Source organism: Fukomys damarensis, unplaced genomic scaffold (assembly GCF_012274545.1).
Source record: "Fukomys damarensis isolate Sample0158 unplaced genomic scaffold, DMR_v1.0_HiC HiC_scaffold_4, whole genome shotgun sequence".
NCBI classification, from domain to species: domain Eukaryota; kingdom Metazoa; phylum Chordata; class Mammalia; order Rodentia; family Bathyergidae; genus Fukomys; species Fukomys damarensis.
This window is the reverse complement of record NW_022900916.1, coordinates 70,197,455-70,210,563: the sequence shown is the minus strand read 5'-3', so window position 1 is coordinate 70,210,563 and position 13,109 is coordinate 70,197,455. Positions and strand designations below refer to the sequence as shown.

The 13,109-nt window shown below is 41.4% G+C and overlaps 1 long non-coding RNA gene across 2 annotated transcripts; it reads right to left on the bottom strand.

The window, feature by feature from the left end:
- Positions 1-2,938: 2,938 nt before the first annotated feature.
- On the bottom strand, positions 2,939-8,265 carry LOC104849177. 2 transcript variants are annotated; one of them, XR_776661.2, is made up of 5 exons: positions 8,144-8,265; positions 6,715-6,801; positions 6,463-6,525; positions 5,368-5,430; positions 2,939-3,293 (listed from the first exon to the last, which is right to left on the bottom strand). It is a non-coding gene; the product is annotated as an uncharacterized LOC104849177 (long non-coding RNA). The 2 variants fall into 2 exon arrangements; XR_776660.2 differs by lacking the exon at positions 6,463-6,525.
- Between the last annotated feature and the right edge of the window lie 4,844 nt (positions 8,266-13,109).

The following is a 13,109-nucleotide window of genomic DNA, read 5'->3' as shown; positions in this document are numbered from 1 at the left end:
CATCGCTAGTCAGAGGTGTTGGAGGCTGTGGCTATTATGGCCAATCTTCACCTGGCGTCACAATGCCTCCTTCGTAGTTGCACAACAACCCTATGGTCACGTGTGAAGCTGGCGCCGGACCCGCTACATAGGCACCCTCAGATCTGAAAAAGCACAGGCCTAGGGGAGCAGTCCAGGGGTGCAGGCTCCTTTTCAGAACCTGTGTAGATAAATCATCTTCTCCCTCAGGAATGAGTTAATGGAGGCTTTAAGCAAAGGATCCCAGGTCCATCTCTGGGACAAGGAGCCTTTTCCTTCTGTGGAAAGTATGGGGCATCTTCCCATTTAAATTCCACAGACGGCTGATTTTTCCCCTGGATGTTAATCTACTGTCCTGGGAGGATCATTTCTATTTATTATGTGCCAAGCCCAACGCCCAACACATAATTCAAGATAACTCCCTCATAAATTCTAACACTAGGATTTATATGTCCCAGCTGGGTAGACCTTTTGATCTTTGGAACTGAGCAGAATTTTATACTTCACAAAATGCCCTGCAGTGTACACAGTGCTGTTCTTCCTGTTTCCTACAGAGCCTCTTATGTCTCGGAGATTACAGAGCAAAGAGAGAGAAATAAATACTAAGCTTAGAGAATTTGTTCTAAGGATGTTAATAAATGTTTGTGGATATATGTGATTTATTTCACTAAAATATCCTCTCTGATTCTTTTCAACTAAATACCATATAAAAGTTCAGGAAATATCTGTTTTTAAGACAACTTGAAAGTACCAAGATATGTGCTGGTACCACATGCAGGAGCCCTGGCTTACAGGAACTAGGCTTCCTCAGTCTTTGTCTTGGGTAAGTGGCCAGTGAGTGTTATAAAAAGACAATGCATGACTGGAGTTTTTGATGCATTAGAGACACTCACAATTATGGACTTTCAAAGAGTGTTTTTAGTAGAAAAGGTAAATAAGATTAGTTGCTGGAGTAGACAATGCCTACATTTCAGCAGTTAATTTAATATAATAAATATCTCTGTACAGCCCCAGGCATAGTCCAGGAGGGGTCAGGACAGGGCTTTGCTCAGGCTCGGCTCTGATCTTGCGCTTTCACCATCCGGATCCTTTGAATTCTCCTCAGTTTGCCTTAGTGTGAGAAAAGAATAAGAATGGGGTGGTGGGATGTTCCATTTGGTTTGGTTTTCAAAGATCAGGCCTTGAAGAAATAAATGTTTGAGCTGATGGATAAGTGAATCATCCTGCTTTGACCATTACATGTTGTATATATGCATTAATATATGACATGGAGCTCACAGCTATTATGTTTATTTTAAATGTACAAAAAATGGGAAGGAGAGAAAGATTATAAGAAATACAAACAAAAAAAGGCAAGCCTAGAAATGGTACATACCACATTTCTGCTCTGACTCCTTTGGTCAGAGTTCAGTCAAAGATCACAGTTACATGCAAGGCGGCCTAGAGTGCAGAGGGCAGTACCCGGGTCTCTTGGCGATGGCCAGTAGTCTTTTGCCACAAGTGTTAAAACAACTAGGATGAAAAGAAGCCAGTCACCAAAGACCACATTTGGTACAATTCAGTTCATATGAAAAATCCAGGACAATTAATCCACACAGACCTCAGTAGATTAGTGGTTGCTCAGGGCTGGAAGGAGTCACATGCATGGAAGGAGTTGATAACTAAACTGTCCAAGGTTTCTTTTTGTGGTGATGGTTGCATGTCACATTTTTGTGGATATAGCAAACTCCATTGAATTGTGCAAGTAAAAGAGTGTACTGTATGCATTCGAAATATTTCTCTGCAAAGCTTTTTAAATAAAGAAAACAGGATCAGTGGGTATATGAAAACCCTGTATGTCTTTAGAAATTCTATGTAAGTTTATAGCTATTATAAAATAAGAAATTTATTTTTAAATTTTATTTCAGTTACTTGAGACATGGTCTCACTCTGTTGCCCAAGCTGCTCTCAAACTCATGGCCTCAAGTTGCTTCCTTCAGCTTCCCAAGAGCCGGGATTACAGATGCATACCAGTTCTTGCACCAAAAAAGACACTGGAAAATAAAAGCCAAGACCAATTTCAAGGGCACGAAACTTTCTCTCACAGTGTTTTCCCTCCAACGTTTTCTCAAGTGAAAATTAATTCAGATTCCTTATGTTTCAAGATGAGAAATTCAAATTTTACAGAAGTTCTCGGTGCCTCTGAATCTTGTCTACTTATTCTGTAAAATAGAAGTAATACACCAACTCTGATGGTGTATTACTTAAGTAAGACATGAAAGCTGAAAGACTATAGTAACTTAGGCGTCTAATTGGCTCTTTGTTAAAGTATGTTGACTGCTCAAACTCTTCAAAGGGAAAGGAAATAATAAAGATATAAATGACTTAAAATTGGTTAAGGACTTGAATCAGCATTTCACAAAAGAAAATATTCAAATGGTCAATCAGCACATGAAAACATGTTCAACATCATTAGTCACTAGAGAATAGAAAGGAAAACCATAATGAGGAACTTCTACACACTCATTACAAGGGTGAAAAATTAAACTTGGTTCTACTAAGTGTTAGCAAGACCGTGGAACGCAATCCTACATTTCTGGTGGGTGTTTAAAATCCTACAATCATGTTGAAAGTAATTTAGAATACTAATAAATTTGAATTGTTCAACCTAGCACCAGCACTCCTAGACTTATCCCATGAGTAATGAACATGCATGTTCACAAAAATGTCTGTGCATTAAAAAAGGCTTTATTCATAATAAGCAAAAAGTAGAAACAGCCCAAGTATTCATCTGTGGGAAAATGAATAAACAAAAATTCTGATATTTCCACATGAAATGAAATAGTACCAATTAAAAAACCCACACATAACAAAATCTCAGAAAAAAATGCTGTAGGAACTAAAACACATATGTATGACTACATTGAGCAGATCGGGGGTTGCCTGGACCTAGGGAGGAGGGCTGAGATCATAACTCCATGAAACAAGCATAAGCTAACTTTCAAGGACAACAGAGTGTCTTATATTTTAATTGGGGTGTGTATTTGTCAAAATTCATTCACCAAACATGAAAGATTAATGTGTTTTATTGAATATATTCAAGTGCATTTAGCATGAAAATGTAGCTAGTGGAAGGAGCCAAAACTATTCCTTTTTGCCTTGGAAATGGGGGCATATATGCTAATTACTTGCAGCTGCATCCACCACCCATCTTCAAGTCAGCAGAATACAGGACCCTCCAAGACAGCTCTGCAAATTTCCACGCCCAGCATCCACCCAATCAGTCAGCATAGTCCCTATAACAGTAAAAACACAAAGTTAATCATACAACTCTGACTTCAACATGCATGATCACATTTTTCTCCAGTTGCATAAAGCTTATGAAAACAGGAAGTAAAGCGGGTTGAACTCATCTCAGAAAAAAAATAGACTAAAATGTAAATGAAGGCGACTAGGAAGAGACAGCAGATGCGTTGTTTTTTTTTAAGTTCTAAAACGAGGCCAACCAAAACCCAGGAGCAGAGGAAATGAGAGCCCAGGAATGGAATGGCAGAGAGGGCAAGGAAAACAGAACATCCAAAACACCATGAGCCAGAACCAATGGGGAAAAGCCAAGGGAGTCTGAGTGTTAACCTATAGCTGGCAACCGTTTAAAATGGGGATTTACGACTCTCAAGGCTTCTGTCTCATACATAAACAGAAACCTAACCAAAGCTGGGTACAGAATCCCATTTAATTACTGGAGCAGATTTTATTCCTTCACTTTTAGATTTTATGGATTAGGCTTTGGTGTGACTGAAACAATCAGCAACCTGTTAATAAACTTTGAATTTTTTTTTCTAGTAGGAGATGGAACTTTAGCCCATTCTCATAATACACATGCTCAGGCACTACTTTTTAAAAATATCCATAGATTCTAAAATGAGAGCAAATTAAATATGCACACAAATAATAAATAAAATAAACACACTTATCACTGCTTATGAATCGTACCCATTCTGGTAGCTGACTTACTGGCATTCACCACCATGAGTGTAAATTTATGTTTCCTTAATATTTTGACTTTCTGTATGTTTTACATCACATTGTTAGGAACACAGAGATTCACTGTAATAACATCCTCTCTGTGGACTGTTAATCTCTCCAAATAGAAATAGCTTTTTCTTATCTAATACTTTTCCCTCAGACATTATTTTTATCTGCTATCAATATTGTTGTGCTGGTTTTCTTTTGGCTAAAATTTGCCTGTTTTTTTCTTGGTAATGTTCTTGGGTTGCTCTGTTTTAGGTACAGTACACGCCTGTGAAAAATATATAGGTGAATTTCAGTGGTGGAGGTAATGGGTTTTTGTGCTTTGGAGGCTTTTGTTTTCTTTCAAGAGCCAAGTTTCCAGGTCCTTCAATTTAACAATGACAACTTCTTCCACTTATAACAGCACCGCCCTGGTCACATCTGGGACCTCATCGGCACCTGTAGCTACCATCAACATCACCCTCTTGGTCTCTGACCACCTCCTCCACAGGTCTGACCCTCAGAAGCTTCTCATCCCAAAGGACCTCCAGACCACTGGCCTCACCCTGCTTGGCCTCTCCCCTTTTCAAAGGAGACTCCAGAGCTCATCATTCTTACCACCTGGACCATATGTACTCAGAACCAACCAAATGCTGTTTTATTTGGGGGAAAGAGGCCTTTGCCAGCATTAAATGGGCAGGGCTGAACCAGATAAGAGGAGCTGGTGAGGGATTGGCTTCATCTGTCTGAGGCCCCTGTGGTAACAGAATCAAAGAGAAGCCAGTGTAGGAAAAAAAAAATCAAGGGTCCCATATCTATTCCCCTGTGAGCTAGTATGCAATTACAGCCTTCCCCCCAAAAGATACACTAATGCTCCAGGGAAAAGAGAAAAGTTACTAAGCCTCTGAAGAAAAATGGATCAGAAAAAGGCATTACTCAGTTCTGCTGATAATTTGTCTTTTGAATAACCCATCCCTGGGATAAACATTAAACTTGAAAGGCCTTATTAAATAATAAGGTTTCACTGCCTCAAAATATATACCTGTTAAATAGATTTGACTGCATCATTTATTGAAGGCCTAATGGAATTTTGGCATCAAAAACCTGATCTATTTTTGGTCCTTACTTTACAAACTTCATGTTTATCAGCTTTCTTAATGGACAGTGGAGAGGGTTATTAAGACTTGAGACATTTTCTACAATCCAGGCTTGGCAAGTAGGAAACCTTATCTTTTAAAGACAATAATGGTCAGTGTTTCAAAGGCTGCCTTCCAATTGGGTCTATTAGACTGAGAAGCTCACTAGGGGCTCGTAGAATGTGATAAATAACTCATATGCTAAGAAAGCAACCACACGTACCAACAGTTTGCCCCTGTTTGAGGACAAGTCCACAATTCTTGCCACTTCTCCCTGTGCCATTACCTGCAACAAGATGGCAAGAGTCAAGGACTGGGAGTACAGAGTAAAGGTCCTGCACGCAGTAGGTTCTCAGGAAATACTAACTTGGCTGAATTTAATTCTACCTCCACCCTCACCAAAAGACCAGACTAACCCTAACCCTGGAGCTGCCCGCGGCACCGGGGTCATGACAACGCAGCTGATGGAGCGGAGCAAGTGCTCTCTGGGTCTGAGAAGCTCCCACAGCCACTCCCATTCAGTACCCTGGGAGGCCCGAGGGTTACTAAAATGACCCCAGGACTTGGGAATGAGAATTCTGCGCAGCCCACGGGTCAGCCAGTGCCCCGGGATGGTCACACCTCTCAGTCCTCCTCCTACTCTGCTGACCACCTTAACTTCGAGTATTCCCTGCTTGCGGAGACTTAGGTGAGCCTGTTGGGGAAGCGTTTTCCTGCACTTGGGCTATGAGAGCAGGCGGGTGGCACCCTCACAGGAGCCAGCTCTGATTTTGTGTGTGTACTGCTACATCGTGACCGACGTGGCAGTGCAGGCGAGGAGGAGCCCACTCCGGGTCACCTCTTCCTCTTCATCTCATCTGGTCGGCCGAGTCCGGCTCACATGAGAACAAAAGCACTGACTGCTTTCACATCTGTCATCACGGAAGGTTAGACGATCAGGGAGACATTTGCCTTCACATAAAGCGTGTGCTGCCTCATTAGAGCGCTGGAGTGAGATCCCAGGGAAACCGAAATGGAAAGCCCCTCTCCGCAGCCTCATCATCTCCACTTTCATGGCGCCAAGACCGTCGGGAAGCCAGGCTGGCTGAGTCCTGCCTTGGGTATTTTGTTACCGAGCTACTTGAGATTCTCCGAGGACTGACTGGCTGCAGTCCACTGGGGTCCAGATATAAGAGTTAGAATTGTCACCTGACACTCAAAGAACCAGAAAGCAGGGCTCGTGCTACCTCCCTGAGCCTACTTTCTATCGCTGAAACAGAATACCTGAGGCTGGGTAGTCTGGAGGTTACTTAGCTCACGTCTGTGAAGGCTGACAGACCTGAAAGCGTGGTGCTGGCACCTGTGAGAGCCTTCTTGTTGCCTCCTGACAGGCCAGGGCACACTGCAGCAAGACAGACAGCATTCCAGCTCAGTCAGGTCTCCTCCTCTTCTTGCACGGCCACCACCACTATTACAGAGGCTTCACCTGAGGACTCCATTTAACTCTAACCACTTCCCAATGCCATCGATGGAAGAGGGGACTGAATTTCCAACATGTGAACAATGGGGGACCGTTCAAGCGCTGTCTTACCAAGAGGACAAGGGAGGCTCACTTCTTCTGTGCGGGTCTGGAAAGCCCCAAAGCCTCCGTGTTGAAGACCTGGTGTTCAGCATGGTGCTGTGGGTGAAGGCAAGCGTGAAGAGTGGGTCGCTGGGGTACACATTCGGAGGGAACTTTGGGACACCAATCTCTCGCTCTCCCTATTTGTGCTTCCCAGTCACCATTGAACGTATTCTGTCATAATGGAAGCCTCCCAAAGTGTCAGCCAAAATGAACCTTTCCTTCTTAAAAATTGATTCTCTTGGGTATTTTGGTACCGTACTGGAAAGCCGACTAATAGCTATTCTCCTCTTTCTTCCTGAGCACAAATACAGCTCAGCAGAGGCCAAACATCATCTTGATGACTGTGCAGCCTTTAAAGGGTAACATTTTCCCACACCACTTTAAAATAAAGGAAAGTAGGAAACTATAGAGGAATTACACAGAACTAAACTTAGACTTTTCAAAGGACATTAAAATAGACACAAACATCCTTTCCCATGGGAAGTGCTGACATCAGGCAATGGTTAGGGGTGCTTAAAATCTTTACTTACTACCACACAATGGAGGTGGGCCTGTGCTCTATTACTCTTCCCCTTACCACTTTTCATCAACTCCCCCTTGTTAAAAACTTTTGCCAGCCTTTAAAATTCAAAAAATCTGAAACATCTGGAGAAAAGGAAAAAAACAAAAAACAAAAACATGATGTCTTGGCTATAAACCAGCTGTGGGATCTCAAGCAAGTCACTCAGCGAGTTGCTCTTTGATATATCAAGAAATTGAGGGAGGTGGGGCTGAATCAAGCTTGGGGTCTCCCATGCATCACATATGTAATAAATTGTAATAAAGGAAAGATGTTTTTACTGGGAAAATTAATTAGGTAACTGTCATATATCCCTAACATTCTGTAAGTCTCGAACAGTTTTTTCCAATATATAAATATCACACTTAGACTTCTTATTTATTCTTTTTTTTTCTTCCTTTCTAAAACAGCGACAGTGAACAACCCTCCACCTTAACTCATCCTGCTTTCCTTAATCCCTATTATCTTGTAAATGCAGAATGTAAAGCCACTGGCACCAGAGGGAGCCAGAGTCCCAAGGCACGGACAGACCTGTGCTAAGCTTCCTGGCTGTCCTGTTCTCTCATGCCAGGTTTCACTCGGGAGGGAGTTCGTGATTAATGTGCCCAGCCCAGAGGTTCTTCAGGGTGCAAGGCAGCTCTCCTCTGCTCCAGTCATAAATCTAATGAGATCAGGGACATAGAGCAGCCAACAACTCTGTCTGAAAAAGCTGGGAGCATCAAGGCAAGATCTCTGGGACTATCATGGATTCAATCCAGGTCTCGGTTTTTTGTTACAGTCAACCAACTAGAGATTCATAATCCAGAATTGGCTTCTAAAAATGAGCTCAGGACATACCTCAGACTTGTGGCTTCTCAGCTCCCAGAGCAGAGGTTCACTATGAAGTTCTGTATCCTTTGAATCTCCATAACTACAGAATCTTAAGACGCATCCCAGGAAACAAGATGCAAAGGGTTCGGTCCTAGCTCTGCCACGTACCAGCCAATCCCAACTCCTCATCAGCAAGGTGAGACACTCCAGTGGACTGTCCTCCAGCTTCAGCAAGATGATGTGAAGACAGCGGATTGAGCGTGTAGAAAGAGCTCAAACAATATGTTATTATTATTGTTTTTCAAGGGTTTGTCTGTTACAGCAGTTCTCTAACTTTTTGGTCTAAGAATTGTTTACACTTTATAAAATTATTATCCTGAAAGCTTTTGCTCATGATGTTTATTTATTTGTAATATTTGCCATAAAAACAAAAATGTCTAACGCGCAAGAGTTTGAAGCACACATCCCTTAGCCGACGTAACAGCGGCGTCTTCACGCATCACCGAGCCCCTGCAAACTGCACAGTGCACTCAGAGAACCCAAGTGGGAAAGGTAAACACTTCAGAGTGGCAGCCTTAAGCTCATGGCCCTCGGCTGGCAAGAGGGAAACCACAAGCTGTTCTGTTCCCCTCCTGCAGGCAGTGGTGTGCTCTGCAGTGCCCCGCCTCTCAGGGTGCCCGGGCTTTCATCAGGTGAGGAAGCCAGTCTGCTTAATGAGGGCTCACACGGTGGCTCCAAGAGTTCTCCTTGACTCCATCACCGGGACATCTCAGTCGTCATGCTTGACAAAGGCAGGGCACTTCGGATAACAATCACGACCATGGCTATATGCAAGACAGCAACATGACAACTTGCCAAGATCTTAAGAAGCAAGCATAATCCTGCACAGTCATTCCCAAAGGTACCCTAAAATGTACTTCAAATTTATAAAGGAGGAAATGGAAAACTTACTGAAAACTGAACTAATGGTTGGAAGCCCGGACCTTCCTTTCTAAACCGTCCATAACTCACTCTGCCTCCCTCAGGGTCACATGAGATGGGTACCACATTCCACTGTTTCAGGTAGATATGACAGCTGTGATGAGATCATAATCTCTTTACATCCTGCTTTTTTCTGATTTTCTAATTACTTTACAGTAATGGGAGTTCTGTTCATTCTGGAACTAGTATGCAACACATACCAGTGTATAACATGTCTTGGTCATTTTCAACTCCACCCCTCTTCTTTTCCTCTCTCTGCCTCCTGATTCCCTTCTCCATTTCTAAGAGTCTACCTTCTCGTCTCCTATCTTCTTTCCTTTGTTTATTCATTAATTTTCCTTGCAGATTTCTCATGTAAGAGAAAACATGATGCTTAGCTTTCTGAGCCTGGCTAACTTCACTCAGAATGATGCTCTCCAGCTCTATCCTTTTTCCTTGACATGACATGATTTTATTCTTCTTTGTGGCTTAATAATATTCCCGTGTGTATGTACACCATTGCGTACCTGGATCAAATAGTATTTTTTTAGGAATCCCCACACCCACTTCCAGTGTCATTGTATGAGTTTACATTCTCAACAATATAGCAGGAGGGTATGTTTCCCCCTGCACCCTCACCAGTATTCATGTTTTCTATATTGTTTGTTTGTTTGTTTGTACCAGGAATCAAACTGAGGACCTTGCTCTTGCTCAGCAGGTGTGGGCACCACTGAGCTAAATCCACAGCTTTGCTCTAATTTTGATAGCCATTTTGACTGGGAGAAGATGGAATTCAGGGTAGCTTTTTGCATTTTCTTAATGGCTAAAGATGTTTAACTGTGTTCATATATTTATTGGCTATTTGTGCTCCTTTTGAGAAGTGTCTATTCAATTTATTTGCCCATATTTTCATTGGGTTTCTTGGTTTTTAAGAGTTAACTTTTTGAGTTATTCGTATGTTCTAGATATCACTATGAAAAAATTACAGCTGCTTTTTTGGCATAAAGCTGGTCTTAAATTTTGTATTGATGCAACAGATTCAGAATAACCAAAAAATCATGAAAAAGGAAGTCAAGAAGTTGGAGATATCACACTTCCCAATTTCTAAATTTTCTACTAAATTACAGTAATCAGGATAGTGTGGTACTGGTACAAAGGCAAACATATAGAACAATGGAGTGGAATCAAGAGTCAAAAAATAAACCTCGATCTTCAACAAGAATGCCAAGGTAAATTAGAGGGGAAAATAGCCCTCTCAACAAATGTGCTGGGACGCCTGGACAACCATGGCAAAAGTCAGGAAACGGAGCCGGGAGTGGTGGTGTGCACCCATAACCTCGGAGGACTGAGGCAGGAGGATCAAAAGTTTGAGGCTGGCCTGAGCAACTTAGCTAGACCTTGTCTCAAAATCGATTAATGTGATCAAAAGAAACAAAGAAACAAGCAAAGAGCATATTTACTTCACAACATATACAAAAATTAATTCAAAATGAATCCAAGGTCCAAATGTAATGGTTAAGACTATAAAACTCTTAAAAGAAAATAAGAATAAATATTCATGAAGTTTGGTTTCTTAGCTAGGACTCCAAAAACATGTGACAAAAGAAAAAATAGAAAATTTGGAGTTCATCAAAATTATCCTTTGTCCTTCAAAAGGTACACAAAGGAAGTGAAGACAATCCATATGATAAGGGAAAACACTTGCAAATCATATATAAGGGACTTGTATCAGAATATGTAATGAACTCTTAATAACAACGGAAATGCAAATCATCCAATTTTAAACTGAGCAAAGGATCTGAATAAAAATCTCTCCAAAGAAGATATACAAATGGCAAAAAGCACACAAAACTATGCTGCGTATCAGAGAAATGCAAATCGAAGCACAGGCATACCATCATTCACTCGGAAGATAGCTAGTTTTTTTTTAAATAACAAGTGTTACTGAGGATGTAGAGAAATTAAAACTCACACACTGCTCTCAGGAATGGCAGAGCAACTTTGGGAAACAATGAGGCAGTTCCTTAGAAGGCTAAACACCGAGTTATCACATGATCAAGAGCCCCGCTCCTAGATGTGTGTATACCCGAAAGATCTGAAAGCATATGTCCGCCCAAAAATTTGCACAGGAATGTTTCTGTTAATGTCATTTAAATAAGTCAAAAAGCCCTCCAACATCCATCCACTGATAAATGGATAAGTAAAATATACTACATCTGTACAATGAAATATGGTTTAGCAGCAAAAGAAGAAAAGTGCTGGTTCATACTCTACAGCACAAACTTTGGAAGCATTAAGAAAAAGAAGCCGGTCCCCCAAGGGCAATGCATTGTATGTTTCAGTTTATATGAACTATGCGTAATAGGTAAGTCCGCAGGAGTGAAAGTAATTGGTCCCTACAAATTAATCAGGGCTGAAGGGGAGAGGAGAGTAGAAGGTGTCTGAGGTTTCTTCTTTTGTGGTGATGAAAATATTCTGCAATTAGGTAGTGGTTGCCCAATTTTGTGAATATACCAAAAAATTTTAAAAATAAAATCGAAAAACAAAAACACTGAATTGTTCACTTTAAAGAGATAAATCATTTGTTATGTGAAGTATATCAGCTGTTCTTTTAAAAAACAAAATGCTATCCTTATTTAAGTCTTATATTATGGCATTCCTTTTGCTTTTCTTGACATCCCATCCAACCCCGGGCAGTGAGTCTAGATTTAGTTGAAGTAATCTGCATTGCTAAATGCTGAAGGAAATTCAGTCTAAACCCAGGCAAATCATATCATAACTTAAAGTTAGAAGGGTATGTAAATCAAACCAATCATGATTCAAGATGTTAGCTTATGAGTGTAGATGTCGTCCAAAGGAAATGTATTCTGTCGATAGGGAAAAATGAGCCTGCCTTTTTCTGACAGGGCAATCGTTTTCAGCAAGGAATATAGCTGGATCCCCATGTCTTGTTTTGGTTTTGGTTTTGGTTTTTTCTAGATCCCAATTCCCACCTGAATTCACCAGCACTGTATAAACTGCTAGAGAAGTTGCTGGAGATAGCTGATGCCCAAGAGCCAGGTCCAAACCCTGCGGTCCGCAGAAGGAGGCTGCCTGCTGCTCCATCAAACCGGGGTCTGTACTCAGGAAGAGGCCTGGGCCTGCTTGATTCTCCTCGGATACCAGCTGTCCTCCCAGGGGGGCTCCTGCTGAGGCCAGAGCTTTGGGGGATGGAGCTGCCCTGAGAAGTTGTCATAGCCGTGAAATGGGGAGGAGCGGAGCAAGTTCCCTTGGGAGGGCAGGATGAAGCAGAACTAGACTTTGAAAGAGACATTTGGAAGAACTGAGGAGGGAATGGGCTCAGCTGCCCAGCAGAGTCTAGTGATATCTCAGAGCTGACGGGGCATAAATATGCCTGTTACTCTCTTACCCCTGCTCTCTAACCCTGAAAAATTCTTCAGATTCTTTGGACTTGTTGCTTGTGAGCTACTCCTTTTTCAAGTAACCCCTGGAGGTAGAGTTTATATGTTTGTGGAAGAGTGTGGTGGTTAAAAAAGAAACGGAGGGTTGTTTCTTCTTATGCTTGAGTTTCACCATTTCTTGAAATACCAGAGCAACCGTATTACTGTAGCCTTAAGAACTACTAACAAAAGGCAAGTCAGGAAATAAAAGAAGTCATAAATGGTAAAAGCCCCACCTCCACATTGAAACAATCCCAGAATTCCTCAAGGGAACGTACCCTGTCCCAGTCTGGGAATACCGATGCTGTGACAATATTTGAGGCCCTTAAAATGCAAATATTTTATTGTCCATGGAAAGGGCATTCATTAAATTAATGCCAAAGAAAGGAAATTTTAAAAGGAAATTCATGAGCCTCAATGAAAATTAAAGAGATGAAATAATAAATAAATAATTCTCTAATGAAACATCGTTTTGCTGAGTTATGTATAAATAACCAGAAACATATTGTGCAGATTAAACCACCCTTGAACTACACTTAGATTCTGAAGTTAATAGACAAAGCATTCAAAAAAAAAAAAAAAAAAAAAAAAAA